Below are 15,727 nucleotides of genomic sequence, written 5' to 3' on the forward strand. Positions count from 1 at the left end.
TGTCGTGACGCTAACCCTAGTTGTCCTGACGCTAACCCTAGTTGTCCTGACGCTAACCCTAGTTGTCCTGACGCTAGCCCTAGTTGTCCTGACGCTAACCCTAGTTGTCGTGACGCTAACCCTAGTTGTCGTGATGCTAACCCTAGTTGTCCTGACGCTAACCCTAGTTGTCCTGATGCTAACCCTAGTTGTCGTGACGCTAACCCTAGGTGTCCTGACGCTAACTCTAGTTGTCGTGACGCTAACCCTAGTTGTCCTGATGCTAACCCTAGTTGTCCTGACGCTAACCCTAGTTGTCCCGACGCTAACCCTAGTTGTCCTGACGCTAACCCTAGTTGTCGTGACTCTAACCCTAGTTGTCCTGACGCTAACCCTAGTTGTCCTGACGCTAACCCTAGTTGTCCTGACGCTAACCCTAGTTGTCCTGACGTTAACCCTAGTTGTCCTGACGCTAACCCTAGTTGTCCTGACGCTAACCCTAGTTGTCCTGACGCTAACCCTAGTTGTCGTGACGCTAACCCTAGTTGTCGTGACGCTAACCCTAGTTGTCCTGACGCTAACCCTAGTTGTCCTGACGCTAACCCTAGTTGTCCTGATGCTAACCCTAGTTGTTGTGACGCTAACCCTTGTTGTCCTGACGCTAACCCTCGTTGTCCTGACGCTAACCCTAGTTGTCCTGACGCTAACCCTAGTTGTCCCGACGCTAACCCTAGTTGTCCCGACGCTAACCCTAGTTGTCCTGACGCTAACCCTAGTTGTCCTGAGGCTAACCCTAGTTGTCCTGACGCTAACCCTAGTTGTCCTGACGCTAACCCTAGTTGTCCTGACGCTAACCCTAGTTGTCCTGACGCTAACCCTAGTTGTCCTGACGCTAACCCTAGTTGTCCCGACGCTAACCCTAGTTGTCCCGACGCTAACCCTAGTTGTCGTGACGCTAACCCTAGTTGTCGTGACGCTAACCGTAGTTGTCCTGACTCTAACCCTAGTTGTCCTGACGCTAACCCTAGTTGTCGTGACGCTAACCCTAGTTGTCCTGACGCTAACCCTAGTTGTCCTGACGCTAACCCTAGTTGTCCTGACGCTAACCCTAGTTGTCCCGACGCTAACCCTAGTTGTCCCGACGCTAACCCTAGTTGTCGTGACGCTAACCCTAGTTGTCGTGACGCTAACCCTAGTTGTCCTGACTCTAACCCTAGTTGTCCTGACGCTAACCCTAGTTGTCGTGACGCTAACCCTAGTTGTCCTGACGCTAACCCTAGTTGTCCTGACGCTAACCCTATTTGTCCTGACGCTAACCCTAGTTGTCCTGACGCTAACCCTAGTTGTCATGACGCTAACCCTAGTTGTCCTGACGCTAACCCTAGTTGTCCTGACGCTAACCCTAGTTGTCCTGACGGTAACCCTAGTTGTCCTGACGCTAACCCTAGTTGTCGTGACGCTAACCCTAGGTGTCTTGACGCTAACCCTAGTTGTCGTGACGCTAACCCTAGTTGTCCTGACGCTAACCCTAGTTGTCCTGATGCTAACCCTAGTTGTCCTGACGGTAACCCTAGTTGTCCTGACGCTAACCCTAGGTGTCTTGACGCTAACCCTAGTTGTCGTGACGCTAACCCTAGTTGTCCTGATGCTAACCCTAGTTGTCCTGACGCTAACCCTAGTTGTCCTGACGCTAACCCTAGTTGTCCTGACGGTAACCCTAGTTGTCCTGACGCTAACCCTAGTTGTCCTGACGCTAACCCTAGTTGTACTGACGTTAACCCTAGTTGTCGTGACGCTAACCCTAGGTGTCTTGACGCTAACCCTAGTTGTCGTGACGCTAACCCTAGTTGTCGTGACGCTAACCCTAGTTGTCCTGACGCTAACCCTAGTTGTCCTGATGCTATCCCTAGTTGTCCTGACGCTAACCCTAGTTGTCCTGACGCTAACTCTAGTTGTCCTGACGCTAACCCTAGTTGTCCTGACGCTAACCCTAGTTGTCGTGACGCTAACCCTAGTTGTTGTGACGCTAACCCTAGTTGTCCTGACGCTAACCCTAGTTGTCGTGACGCTAACCCTAGTTGTCCTGACGCTAACCCTAGTTGTCGTGACGCTAACCCTAGTTGTCCTGACGCTAACCCTAGTTGTCCTGACGCTAACCCTAGTTGTCGTGACGCTAACCCTAGTTGTCCTGACGCTAACCCTAGTTGTCCTGACGCTAACCCTAGTTGTCCTGACGCTAACCCTAGTTGTCCTGACGCCAACCCTAGTTGTCCTGACGCCAACCCTAGTTGTCCTGACGCTAACCCTAGTTGTCCTGACGCTAACCCTAGTTGTCCTGACGCTAACCCTAGTTGTCGTGACGCTAACCCTAGTTGTCGTGACGCTAATCCTAGTTGTCCTGACGCTAACCCTAGTTGTCCTGACGCTAACCCTAGTTGTTGTGACGCTAACCCTAGTTGTCCTGACGCTAACCCTAGTTGTCCTGACGCTAACCCTAGTTGTCCTGACGCTAACCCTAGTTGTCCCGACGCTAACCCTAGTTGTCCTGACGCTAACCCTAGTTGTCCTGACGCTAACCCTAGTTGTCCTGATGCTAACCCTAGTTGTCCTGGCGCTAACCCTAGTTGTCCTGACGCTAACCCTAGTTGTCGTGACGCTAACCCTAGTTGTCGTGACGCTAACCCTAGTTGTCCTGACGCTAACCCTAGTTGTCCTGATGCTAACCCTAGTTGTTGTGACGCTAACCCTTGTTGTCCTGACGCTAACCCTCGTTGTCCTGACGCTAACCCTAGTTGTCCTGACGCTAACCCTAGTTGTCCCGACGCTAACCCTAGTTGTCCCGACGCTAACCCTAGTTGTCCTGACGCTAACCCTAGTTGTCCTGAGGCTAACCCTAGTTGTCCTGACGCTAACCCTAGTTGTCCTGACGCTAACCCTAGTTGTCCTGACGCTAACCCTAGTTGTCCTGACGCTAACCCTAGTTGTCCTGACGCTAACCCTAGTTGTCCCGACGCTAACCCTAGTTGTCCCGACGCTAACCCTAGTTGTCGTGATGCTAACCCTAGTTGTCGTGACGCTAACCCTAGTTGTCCTGACTCTAACCCTAGTTGTCCTGACGCTAACCCTAGTTGTCCTGACGCTAACCCTAGTTGTCCTGACGCTAACCCTAGTTGTCCTGATGCTAACCCTAGTTGTCCTGACGCTAACCCTAGTTGTCCTGACGCTAACCCTAGTTGTCCCGACGCTAACCCTAGTTGTCGTGTCGCTAACCCTAGTTGTCCTGACGCTAACCCTAGTTGTCGTGTCGCTAACCCTAGTTGTCCTGACGCTAACCCTAGTTGTCGTGACGCTAACCCTAGTTGTCCTGACGCTAACCCTAGTTGTCGTGAGGCTAACCCTAGTTGTCCTGACGCTAACCCTAGTTGTCCTGACGCTAACCCTAGTTGTCCTGATGCTATCCCTAGTTGTCCTGACGCTAACCCTTGTTGTCCTGACGCTAACTCTAGTTGTCCTGACGCTAACCCTAGTTGTCCTGACGCTAACCCTAGTTGTCGTGACGCTAACCCTAGTTGTCGTGACGCTAACCCTAGTTGTCCTGACGCTAACCCTAGTTGTCGTGACGCTAACCCTAGTTGTCCTGACGCTAACCCTAGTTGTCGTGACGCTAACCCTAGTTGTCCTGACGCTAACCCTAGTTGTCCTGACGCTAACCCTAGTTGTCGTGACGCTAACCCTAGTTGTCCTGACGCTAACCCTAGTTGTCGTGATGCTAACCCTAGTTGTCCTGACGCTAACCCTAGTTGTCCTGACGCTAACCCTAGTTGTCCTGACGCTAACCCTAGTTGTCCTGACGCTAACCCTAGTTGTCGTGACGCTAACCCTAGTTGTCCTGACGCTAACCCTAGTTGTCGTGACGCTAACCCTAGTTGTCCTGATGCTAACCCTAGTTGTCCTGATGCTAACCCTAGTTGTCCTGACGCTAACCCTAGTTGTCCTGACGCTAAACCTAGTTGTCCTGACGCTAACCCTAGTTGTCCTGACGCTAACCCTAGTTGTCGTGACGCTAACCCTAGTTGTCCTGACGCTAACCCTAGTTGTCCTGACGCTAACCCTAGTTGTCCTGACGCTAGCCCTAGTTGTCCTGACGCTAACCCTAGTTGTCGTGACGCTAACCCTAGTTGTCGTGACGCTAACCCTAGTTGTCCTGACGCTAACCCTAGTTGTCCTGATGCTAACCCTAGTTGTTGTGACGCTAACCCTTGTTGTCCTGACGCTAACCCTCGTTGTCCTGACGCTAACCCTAGTTGTCCTGACGCTAACCCTAGTTGTCCTGACGCTAACCCTAGTTGTCCCGACGCTAACCCTAGTTGTCCCGACGCTAACCCTAGTTGTCCTGACGCTAACCCTAGTTGTCCTGAGGCTAACCCTAGTTGTCCTGACGCTAACCCTAGTTGTCCTGACGCTAACCCTAGTTGTCCTGACGCTAACCCTAGTTGTCCTGATGCTAACCCTAGTTGTCCTGACGCTAACCCTAGTTGTCCCGACGCTAACCCTAGTTGTCCCGACGCTAACCCTAGTTGTCCCGACGCTAACCCTAGTTGTCGTGACGCTAACCCTAGTTGTCGTGACGCTAACCCTAGTTGTCCTGACTCTAACCCTAGTTGTCCTGACGCTAACCCTAGTTGTCGTGACGCTAACCCTAGTTGTCCTGACGCTAACCCTAGTTGTCCTGACGCTAACCCTAGTTGTCCTGACGCTAACCCTAGTTGTCCCGACGCTAACCCTAGTTGTCCCGACGCTAACCCTAGTTGTCGTGACGCTAACCCTAGTTGTCGTGACGCTAACCCTAGTTGTCCTGACTCTAACCCTAGTTGTCCTGACGCTAACCCTAGTTGTCGTGACGCTAACCCTAGTTGTCCTGACGCTAACCCTAGTTGTCCTGACGCTAACCCTATTTGTCCTGACGCTAACCCTAGTTGTCCTGACGCTAACCCTAGTTGTCATGACGCTAACCCTAGTTGTCCTGACGCTAACCCTAGTTGTTGTGACGCTAACCCTTGTTGTCCTGACGCTAACCCTAGTTGTCGTGACGCTAACCCTAGTTGTCCTGACGCTAACCCTAGTTGTCCTGACGCTAACCCTAGTTGTCGTGACGCTAACCCTAGTTGTCCTGACGCTAACCCTAGTTGTCGTGATGCTAACCCTAGTTGTCCTGACGCTAACCCTAGTTGTCCTGACGCTAACCCTAGTTGTCCTGACGCTAACCCTAGTTGTCGTGACGCTAACCCTAGTTGTCCTGACGCTAACCCTAGTTGTCGTGACGCTAACCCTAGTTGTCCTGATGCTTACCCTAGTTGTCCTGACGCTAACCCTAGTTGTCCTGATGCTAAACCTAGTTGTCCTGACGCTAACCCTAGTTGTCCTGACGCTAACCCTAGTTGTCGTGACGCTAACCCTAGTTGTCCTGACGCTAACCCTAGTTGTCCTGACGCTAACCCTAGCTGTCCTGACGCTAGCCCTAGTTGTCCTGACGCTAACCCTAGTTGTCGTGACGCTAACCCTAGTTGTCGTGACGCTAACCCTAGTTGTCGTGACGCTAACCCTAGTTGTCCTGACGCTAACCCTAGTTGTCCTGATGCTAACCCTAGTTGTTGTGACGCTAACCCTTGTTGTCCTGACGCTAACCCTCGTTGTCCTGACGCTAACCCTAGTTGTCCTGACGCTAACCCTAGTTGTCCTGACGCTAACCCTAGTTGTCCCGACGCTAACCCTAGTTGTCCCGACGCTAACCCTAGTTGTCCTGACGCTAACCCTAGTTGTCCTGAGGCTAACCCTAGTTGTCCTGACGCTAACCCTAGTTGTCCTGACGCTAACCCTAGTTGTCCTGACGCTAACCCTAGTTGTCCTGATGCTAACCCTAGTTGTCCTGACGCTAACCCTAGTTGTCCCGACGCTAACCCTAGTTGTCGTGACGCTAACCCTAGTTGTCGTGACGCTAACCCTAGTTGTCCTGACTCTAACCCTAGTTGTCCTGACGCTAACCCTAGTTGTTGTGACGCTAACCCTAGTTGTCCTGACGCTAACCCTAGTTGTCCTGACGCTAACCCTAGTTGTCCTGACGCTAACCCTAGTTGTCCCGACGCTAACCCTAGTTGTCCCGACGCTAACCCTAGTTGTCGTGACGCTAACCCTAGTTGTCGTGACGCTAACCCTAGTTGTCCTGACTCTAACCCTAGTTGTCCTGACGCTAACCCTAGTTGTCGTGACGCTAACCCTAGTTGTCGTGACGCTAACCCTAGTTGTCCTGACGCTAACCCTAGTTGTCCTGACGCTAACCCTAGTTGTCCTGACGCTAACCCTATTTGTCCTGACGCTAACCCTAGTTGTCCTGACGCTAACCCTAGTTGTCATGACGCTAACCCTAGTTGTCCTGACGCTAACCCTAGTTGTCCTGACGCTAACCCTAGTTGTCCTGACGCTAACCCTAGTTGTCCTGACGCTAACCCTAGTTGTCGTGACGCTAACCCTAGGTGTCTTGACGCTAACCCTAGTTGTCGTGACGCTAACCCTAGTTGTCCTGACGCTAACCCTAGTTGTCCTGACGCTAACCCTAGTTGTCCTGACGGTAACCCTAGTTGTCCTGACGCTAACCCTAGGTGTCTTGACGCTAACCCTAGTTGTCGTGACGCTAACCCTAGTTGTCCTGACGCTAACCCTAGTTGTCCTGACGCTAACCCTAGTTGTCCTGACGCTAACCCTAGTTGTCCTGACGGTAACCCTAGTTGTCCTGACGCTAACCCTAGTTGTCCTGACGCTAACCCTAGTTGTACTGACGTTAACCCTAGTTGTCGTGACGCTAACCCTAGGTGTCTTGACGCTAACCCTAGTTGTCGTGACGTAAACCCTAGTTGTCGTGACGCTAACCCTAGTTGTCCTGACGCTAACCCTAGTTGTCCTGATGCTATCCCTAGTTGTCCTGACGCTAACCCTAGTTGTCCTGACGCTAACTCTAGTTGTCCTGACGCTAACCCTAGTTGTCCTGACGCTAACCCTAGTTGTCGTGACGCTAACCCTAGTTGTCGTGACGCTAACCCTAGTTGTCCTGACGCTAACCCTAGTTGTCGTGACGCTAACCCTAGTTGTCCTGACGCTAACCCTAGTTGTCGTGACGCTAACCCTAGTTGTCCTGACGCTAACCCTAGTTGTCCTGACGCTAACCCTAGTTGTCGTGACGCTAACCCTAGTTGTCCTGACGCTAACCCTAGTTGTCCTGACGCTAACCCTAGTTGTCCTGACGCCAACCCTAGTTGTCCTGACGCTAACCCTAGTTGTCCTGACGCTAACCCTAGTTGTCCTGACGCTAACCCTAGTTGTCCTGACGCTAACCCTAGTTGTCGTGACGCTAACCCTAGTTGTCGTGACGCTAATCCTAGTTGTCCTGACGCTAACCCTAGTTGTCCTGACGCTAACCCTAGTTGTTGTGACGCTAACCCTAGTTGTCCTGACGCTAACCCTAGTTGTCCTGACGCTAACCCTAGTTGTCCTGACGCTAACCCTAGTTGTCCCGACGCTAACCCTAGTTGTCCTGACGCTAACCCTAGTTGTCCTGACGCTAACCCTAGTTGTCCTGATGCTAAACCTAGTTGTCCTGACGCTAACCCTAGTTGTCCTGACGCTAACCCTAGTTGTCCTGACGCTAACCCTAGTTGTCGTGACGCTAACCCTAGTTGTCGTGACGCTAACCCTAGTTGTCCTGACGCTAACCCTAGTTGTCCTGATGCTAACCCTAGTTGTTGTGACGCTAACCCTTGTTGTTCTGACGCTAACCCTCGTTGTCCTGACGCTAACCCTAGTTGTCCTGACGCTAACCCTAGTTGTCCCGACGCTAACCCTAGTTGTCCCGACGCTAACCCTAGTTGTCCTGACGCTAACCCTAGTTGTCCTGACGCTAACCCTAGTTGTCCTGACGCTAACCCTAGTTGTCCTGACGCTAACCCTAGTTGTCCCGACGCTAACCCTAGTTGTCCTGACGCTAACCCTAGTTGTCGTGACGCTAACCCTAGTTGTTGTGACGCTAACCCTAGTTGTCCTGACTCTAACCCTAGTTGTCCTGACGCTAACCCTAGTTGTCCTGACGCTAACCCTAGTTGTCCTGACGCTAACCCTAGTTGTCCTGATGCTAACCCTAGTTGTCCTGACGCTAACCCTAGTTGTCCCGACGCTAACCCTAGTTGTCGTGACGCTAACCCTAGTTGTCCTGACGCTAACCCTAGTTGTCGTGTCGCTAACCCTAGTTGTCCTGACGCTAACCCTAGTTGTCGTGTCGCTAACCCTAGTTGTCCTGACGCTAACCCTAGTTGTCGTGACGCTAACCCTAGTTGTCCTGACGCTAACCCTAGTTGTCGTGACGCTAACCCTAGTTGTCCTGACGCTAACCCTAGTTGTCCTGACGCTAACCCTAGTTGTCCTGATGCTATCCCTAGTTGTCCTGACGCTAACCCTTGTTGTCCTGACGCTAACTCTAGTTGTCCTGACGCTAACCCTAGTTGTCCTGACGCTAACCCTAGTTGTCGTGACGCTAACCCTAGTTGTCGTGACGCTAACCCTAGTTGTCCTGACGCTAACCCTAGTTGTCGTGACGCTAACCCTAGTTGTCGTGACGCTAACCCTAGTTGTCGTGACGCTAACCCTAGTTGTCGTGACGCTAACCCTAGTTGTCGTGACGCTAACCCTAGTTGTCCTGACGCTAACCCTAGTTGTCGTGACGCTAACCCTAGTTGTCCTGACGCTAACCCTAGTTGTCCTGACGCTAACCCTAGTTGTCGTGACGCTAACCCTAGTTGTCCTGACGCCAACCCTAGTTGTCCTGACGCTAACCCTAGTTGTCCTGACGCTAACCCTAGTTGTCCTGACGCTAACCCTAGTTGTCGTGACGCTAACCCTAGTTGTCGTGACGCTAATCCTAGTTGTCCTGACGCTAACCCTAGTTGTCCTGACGCTAACCCTAGTTGTTGTGACGCTAACCCTAGTTGTCCTGACGCTAACCCTAGTTGTCCTGACGCTAACCCTAGTTGTCCTGATGCTAACCCTAGTTGTCCCGACGCTAACCCTAGTTGTCCTGACGCTAACCCTAGTTGTCCTGATGCTAACCCTAGTTGTCCTGATGCTAACCCTAGTTGTCCTGACGCTAACCCTAGTTGTCCTGACGCTAACCCTAGTTGTCCTGACGCTAACCCTAGTTGTCGTGACGCTAACCCTAGTTGTCGTGACGCTAACCCTAGTTGTCCTGACGCTAACCCTAGTTGTCCTGATGCTAACCCTAGTTGTTGTGACGCTAACCCTTGTTGTCCTGACGCTAACCCTCGTTGTCCTGACGCTAACCCTAGTTGTCCTGACGCTAACCCTAGTTGTCCCGACGCTAACCCTAGTTGTCCCGACGCTAACCCTAGTTGTCCTGACGCTAACCCTAGTTGTCCTGAGGCTAACCCTAGTTGTCCTGACGCTAACCCTAGTTGTCCTGACGCTAACCCTAGTTGTCCCGACGCTAACCCTAGTTGTCCCGACGCTAACCCTAGTTGTCGTGACGCTAACCCTAGTTGTCGTGACGCTAACCCTAGTTGTCCTGACTCTAACCCTAGTTGTCCTGACGCTAACCCTAGTTGTCCTGACGCTAACCCTAGTTGTCCTGACGCTAACCCTAGTTGTCCTGACGCTAACCCTAGTTGTCCTGATGCTAACCCTAGTTGTCCTGACGCTAACCCTAGTTGTCCTGACGCTAACCCTAGTTGTCCCGACGCTAACCCTAGTTGTCGTGACGCTAACCCTAGTTGTCCTGACGCTAACCCTAGTTGTCGTGTCGCTAACCCTAGTTGTCCTGACGCTAACCCTAGTTGTCGTGACGCTAACCCTAGTTGTCCTGACGCTAACCCTAGTTGTCGTGACGCTAACCCTAGTTGTCCTGACGCTAACCCTAGTTGTCCTGACGCTAACCCTAGTTGTCCTGACGCTAACCCTAGTTGTCCTGACGCTAACCCTTGTTGTCCTGACGCTAACGCTAGTTGTCCTGACGCTAACTCTAGTTGTCCTGACGCTAACCCTAGTTGTCGTGACGCTAACCCTAGTTGTCGTGACGCTAACCCTAGTTGTCGTGACGCTAACCCTAGTTGTCCTGACGCTAACCCTAGTTGTCGTGACGCTAACCCTAGTTGTCCTGACGCTAACCCTAGTTGTCGTGACGCTAACCCTAGTTGTCCTGACGCTAACCCTAGTTGTCCTGACGCTAACCCTAGTTGTCGTGACGCTAACCCTAGTTGTCGTGACGCTAACCCTAGTTGTCCTGACGCTAACCCTAGTTGTCCTGACGCTAACCCTAGTTGTCCTGATGCTAACCCTAGTTGTCCCGACGCTAACCCTAGTTGTCCTGACGCTAACCCTAGTTGTCCTGATGCTAACCCTAGTTGTCCTGATGCTAACCCTAGTTGTCCTGACGCTAACCCTAGTTGTCCTGACGCTAACCCTAGTTGTCCTGACGCTAACCCTAGTTGTCGTGACGCTAACCCTAGTTGTCGTGACGCTAACCCTAGTTGTCCTGACGCTAACCCTAGTTGTCCTGATGCTAACCCTAGTTGTTGTGACGCTAACCCTTGTTGTCCTGACGCTAACCCTCGTTGTCCTGACGCTAACCCTAGTTGTCCTGACGCTAACCCTAGTTGTCCCGACGCTAACCCTAGTTGTCCCGACGCTAACCCTAGTTGTCCTGACGCTAACCCTAGTTGTCCTGAGGCTAACCCTAGTTGTCCTGACGCTAACCCTAGTTGTCCCGACGCTAACCCTAGTTGTCCCGACGCTAACCCTAGTTGTCCCGACGCTAACCCTAGTTGTCGTGACGCTAACCCTAGTTGTCGTGACGCTAACCCTAGTTGTCCTGACTCTAACCCTAGTTGTCCTGACGCTAACCCTAGTTGTCCTGACGCTAACCCTAGTTGTCCTGACGCTAACCCTAGTTGTCCTGACGCTAACCCTAGTTGTCCTGATGCTAACCCTAGTTGTCCTGACGCTAACCCTAGTTGTCCTGACGCTAACCCTAGTTGTCCCGACGCTAACCCTAGTTGTCGTGACGCTAACCCTAGTTGTCCTGACGCTAACCCTAGTTGTCGTGTCGCTAACCCTAGTTGTCCTGACGCTAACCCTAGTTGTCGTGACGCTAACCCTAGTTGTCCTGACGCTAACCCTAGTTGTCGTGACGCTAACCCTAGTTGTCCTGACGCTAACCCTAGTTGTCCTGACGCTAACCCTAGTTGTCCTGACGCTAACCCTAGTTGTCCTGACGCTAACCCTTGTTGTCCTGACGCTAACGCTAGTTGTCCTGACGCTAACTCTAGTTGTCCTGACGCTAACCCTAGTTGTCGTGACGCTAACCCTAGTTGTCGTGACGCTAACCCTAGTTGTCGTGACGCTAACCCTAGTTGTCCTGACGCTAACCCTAGTTGTCGTGACGCTAACCCTAGTTGTCCTGACGCTAACCCTAGTTGTCGTGACGCTAACCCTAGTTGTCCTGACGCTAACCCTAGTTGTCCTGACGCTAACCCTAGTTGTCGTGACGCTAACCCTAGTTGTCGTGACGCTAACCCTAGTTGTCCTGACGCTAACCCTAGTTGTCCTGACGCTAACCCTAGTTGTCCTGATGCTAACCCTAGTTGTCCTGACGCCAACCCTAGTTGTCCTGACGCTAACCCTAGTTGTCGTGACGCTAACCCTAGTTGTCCTGACGCTAACCCTAGTTGTCGTGACGCTAACCCTAGTTGTCGTGACGCTAACCCTAGTTGTCGTGACGCTAACCCTAGTTGTCCTGACGCTAACCCTAGTTGTCCTGACGCTAACCCTAGTTGTCGTGACGCTAACCCTAGTTGTCCTGACGCTAACCCTAGTTGTCCTGACGCTAACCCTAGTTGTCCTGACGCCAACCCTAGTTGTCCTGACGCTAACCCTAGTTGTCCTGACGCTAACCCTAGTTGTCCTGACGCTAACCCTAGTTGTCCTGACGCTAACCCTAGTTGTCGTGACGCTAACCCTAGTTGTCGTGACGCTAATCCTAGTTGTCCTGACGCTAACCCTAGTTGTCCTGACGCTAACCCTAGTTGTCCTGACGCTAACCCTAGTTGTCCTGACGCTAACCCTAGTTGTCGTGACGCTAACCCTAGTTGTCCTGACGCTAACCCTAGTTGTCCTGATGCTAACCCTAGTTGTTGTGACGCTAACCCTCGTTGTCCTGACGCTAACCCTCGTTGTCCTGACGCTAACCCTAGTTGTCCTGACGCTAACCCTAGTTGTCCTGACGCTAACCCTAGTTGTCCCGACGCTAACCCTAGTTGTCCCGACGCTAACCCTAGTTGTCCTGACGCTAACCCTAGTTGTCCTGAGGCTAACCCTAGTTGTCCTGAGGCTAACCCTAGTTGTCCTGACGCTAACCCTAGTTGTCCTGACGCTAACCCTAGTTGTCCTGATGCTAACCCTAGTTGTCCTGACGCTAACCCTAGTTGTCCCGACGCTAACCCTAGTTGTCCCGACGCTAACCCTAGTTGTCCCGACGCTAACCCTAGTTGTCGTGACGCTAACCCTAGTTGTCCTGACTCTAACCCTAGTTGTCCTGACGCTAACCCTAGTTGTCGTGACGCTAACCCTAGTTGTCCTGACGCTAACCCTAGTTGTCCTGACGCTAACCCTAGTTGTCCTGACGCTAACCCTAGTTGTCCCGACGCTAACCCTAGTTGTCCCGACGCTAACCCTAGTTGTCGTGACGCTAACCCTAGTTGTCGTGACGCTAACCCTAGTTGTCCTGACTCTAACCCTAGTTGTCCTGACGCTAACCCTAGTTGTCGTGACGCTAACCCTAGTTGTCCTGACGCTAACCCTAGTTGTCCTGACGCTAACCCTATTTGTCCTGACGCTAACCCTAGTTGTCCTGACGCTAACCCTAGTTGTCATGACGCTAACCCTAGTTGTCCTGACGCTAACCCTAGTTGTTGTGACGCTAACCCTTGTTGTCCTGACGCTAACCCTAGTTGTCGTGACGCTAACCCTAGTTGTCCTGACGCTAACCCTAGTTGTCCTGACGCTAACCCTAGTTGTCGTGACGCTAACCCTAGTTGTCCTGACGCTAACCCTAGTTGTCGTGATGCTAACCCTAGTTGTCCTGACGCTAACCCTAGTTGTCCTGACGCTAACCCTAGTTGTCCTGACGCTAACCCTAGTTGTCGTGACGCTAACCCTAGTTGTCCTGATGCTAACCCTAGTTGTCGTGACGCTAACCCTAGTTGTCCTGATGCTAACCCTAGTTGTCCTGACGCTAACCCTAGTTGTCCTGATGCTAAACCTAGTTGTCCTGACGCTAACCCTAGTTGTCCTGACGCTAACCCTAGTTGTCGTGACGCTAACCCTAGTTGTCCTGACGCTAACCCTAGTTGTCCTGACGCTAACCCTAGCTGTCCTGACGCTAGCCCTAGTTGTCCTGACGCTAACCCTAGTTGTCGTGACGCTAACCCCAGTTGTCGTGACGCTAACCCTAGTTGTCCTGACGCTAACCCTAGTTGTACTGATGCTAACCCTAGTTGTTGTGACGCTAACCCTTGTTGTCCTGACGCTAACCCTCGTTGTCCTGACGCTAACCCTAGTTGTCCTGACGCTAACCCTAGTTGTCCCGACGCTAACCCTAGTTGTCCCGACGCTAACCCTAGTTGTCCTGACGCTAACCCTAGTTGTCCTGAGGCTAACCCTAGTTGTCCTGACGCTAACCCTAGTTGTCCTGACGCTAACCCTAGTTGTCCTGACGCTAACCCTAGTTGTCCTGATGCTAACCCTAGTTGTCCTGACGCTAACCCTAGTTGTCCCGACGCTAACCCTAGTTGTCCCGACGCTAACCCTAGTTGTCGTGACGCTAACCCTAGTTGTCGTGACGCTAACCCTAGTTGTCCTGACTCTAACCCTAGTTGTCCTGACGCTAACCCTAGTTGTTGTGACGCTAACCCTAGTTGTCCTGACGCTAACCCTAGTTGTCCTGACGCTAACCCTAGTTTTCCTGACGCTAACCCTAGTTGTCCCGACGCTAACCCTAGTTGTCCCGACGCTAACCCTAGTTGTCGTGACGCTAACCCTAGTTGTCGTGACGCTAACCCTAGTTGTCCTGACTCTAACCCTAGTTGTCCTGACGCTAACCCTAGTTGTCGTGACGCTAACCCTAGTTGTCCTGACGCTAACCCTAGTTGTCCTGACGCTAACCCTAGTTGTCCTGACGCTAACCCTATTTGTCCTGACGCTAACCCTAGTTGTCCTGACGCTAACCCTAGTTGTCATGACGCTAACCCTAGTTGTCCTGACGCTAACCCTAGTTGTCCTGACGCTAACCCTAGTTGTCCTGACGCTAACCCTAGTTGTCCTGACGCTAACCCTAGTTGTCGTGACGCTAACCCTAGGTGTCTTGACGCTAACCCTAGTTGTCGTGACGCTAACCCTAGTTGTCCTGACGCTAACCCTAGTTGTCCTGACGCTAACCCTAGTTGTCCTGACGGTAACCCTAGTTGTCCTGACGCTAACCCTAGGTGTCTTGACGCTAACCCTAGTTGTCGTGACGCTAACCCTAGTTGTCCTGACGCTAACCCTAGTTGTCCTGACGCTAACCCTAGTTGTCCTGACGCTAACCCTAGTTGTCCTGACGCTAACCCTAGTTGTCCTGACGCTAACCCTAGTTGTACTGACGTTAACCCTAGTTGTCGTGACGCTAACCCTAGGTGTCTTGACGCTAACCCTAGTTGTCGTGACGTAAACCCTAGTTGTCGTGACGCTAACCCTAGTTGTCGTGACGCTAACCCTAGTTGTCCTGATGCTATCCCTAGTTGTCCTGACGCTAACCCTAGTTGTCCTGACGCTAACTCTAGTTGTCCTGACGCTAACCCTAGTTGTCCTGACGCTAACCCTAGTTGTCGTGACGCTAACCCTAGTTGTCGTGACGCTAACCCTAGTTGTCGTGACGCTAACCCTAGTTGTCCTGACGCTAACCCTAGTTGTCGTGACGCTAACCCTAGTTGTCCTGACGCTAACCCTAGTTGTCGTGACGCTAACCCTAGTTGTCCTGACGCTAACCCTAGTTGTCCTGACGCTAACCCTAGTTGTCGTGACGCTAACCCTAGTTGTCCTGACGCTAACCCTAGTTGTCCTGACGCTAACCCTAGTTGTCCTGACGCCAACCCTAGTTGTCCTGACGCTAACCCTAGTTGTCCTGACGCTAACCCTAGTTGTCCTGACGCTAACCCTAGTTGTCCTGACGCTAACCCTAGTTGTCGTGACGCTAACCCTAGTTGTCGTGACGCTAATCCTAGTTGTCCTGACGCTAACCCTAGTTGTCCTGACGCTAACCCTAGTTGTTGTGACGCTAACCCTAGTTGTCCTGACGCTAACCCTAGTTGTCCTGACGCTAACCCTAGTTGTCCTGACGCTAACCCTAGTTGTCCCGACGCTAACCCTAGCTGTCCTGACGCTAACCCTAGTTGTCCTGACGCTAACCCTAGTTGTCCTGATGCTAAACCTAGTTGTCCTGACGCTAACCCTAGTTGTCCTGACGCTAACCCTAGTTGTCCTGACGCTAACCCTAGTTGTCGTGACGCTAACCCTAGTTGTCGTGACGCTAACCCTAGTTGTCCTGACGCTAACCCTAGTTGTCCTGATGCTAACCCTAGTTGTTGTGACGCTAACCCTT

Source organism: Phyllobates terribilis, unplaced genomic scaffold, assembly GCF_046119375.1.
Source record: "Phyllobates terribilis strain yellow unplaced genomic scaffold, ASM4611937v1 Scaffold_67__1_contigs__length_7525285, whole genome shotgun sequence".
Lineage (NCBI taxonomy): Eukaryota > Metazoa > Chordata > Amphibia > Anura > Dendrobatidae > Phyllobates > Phyllobates terribilis.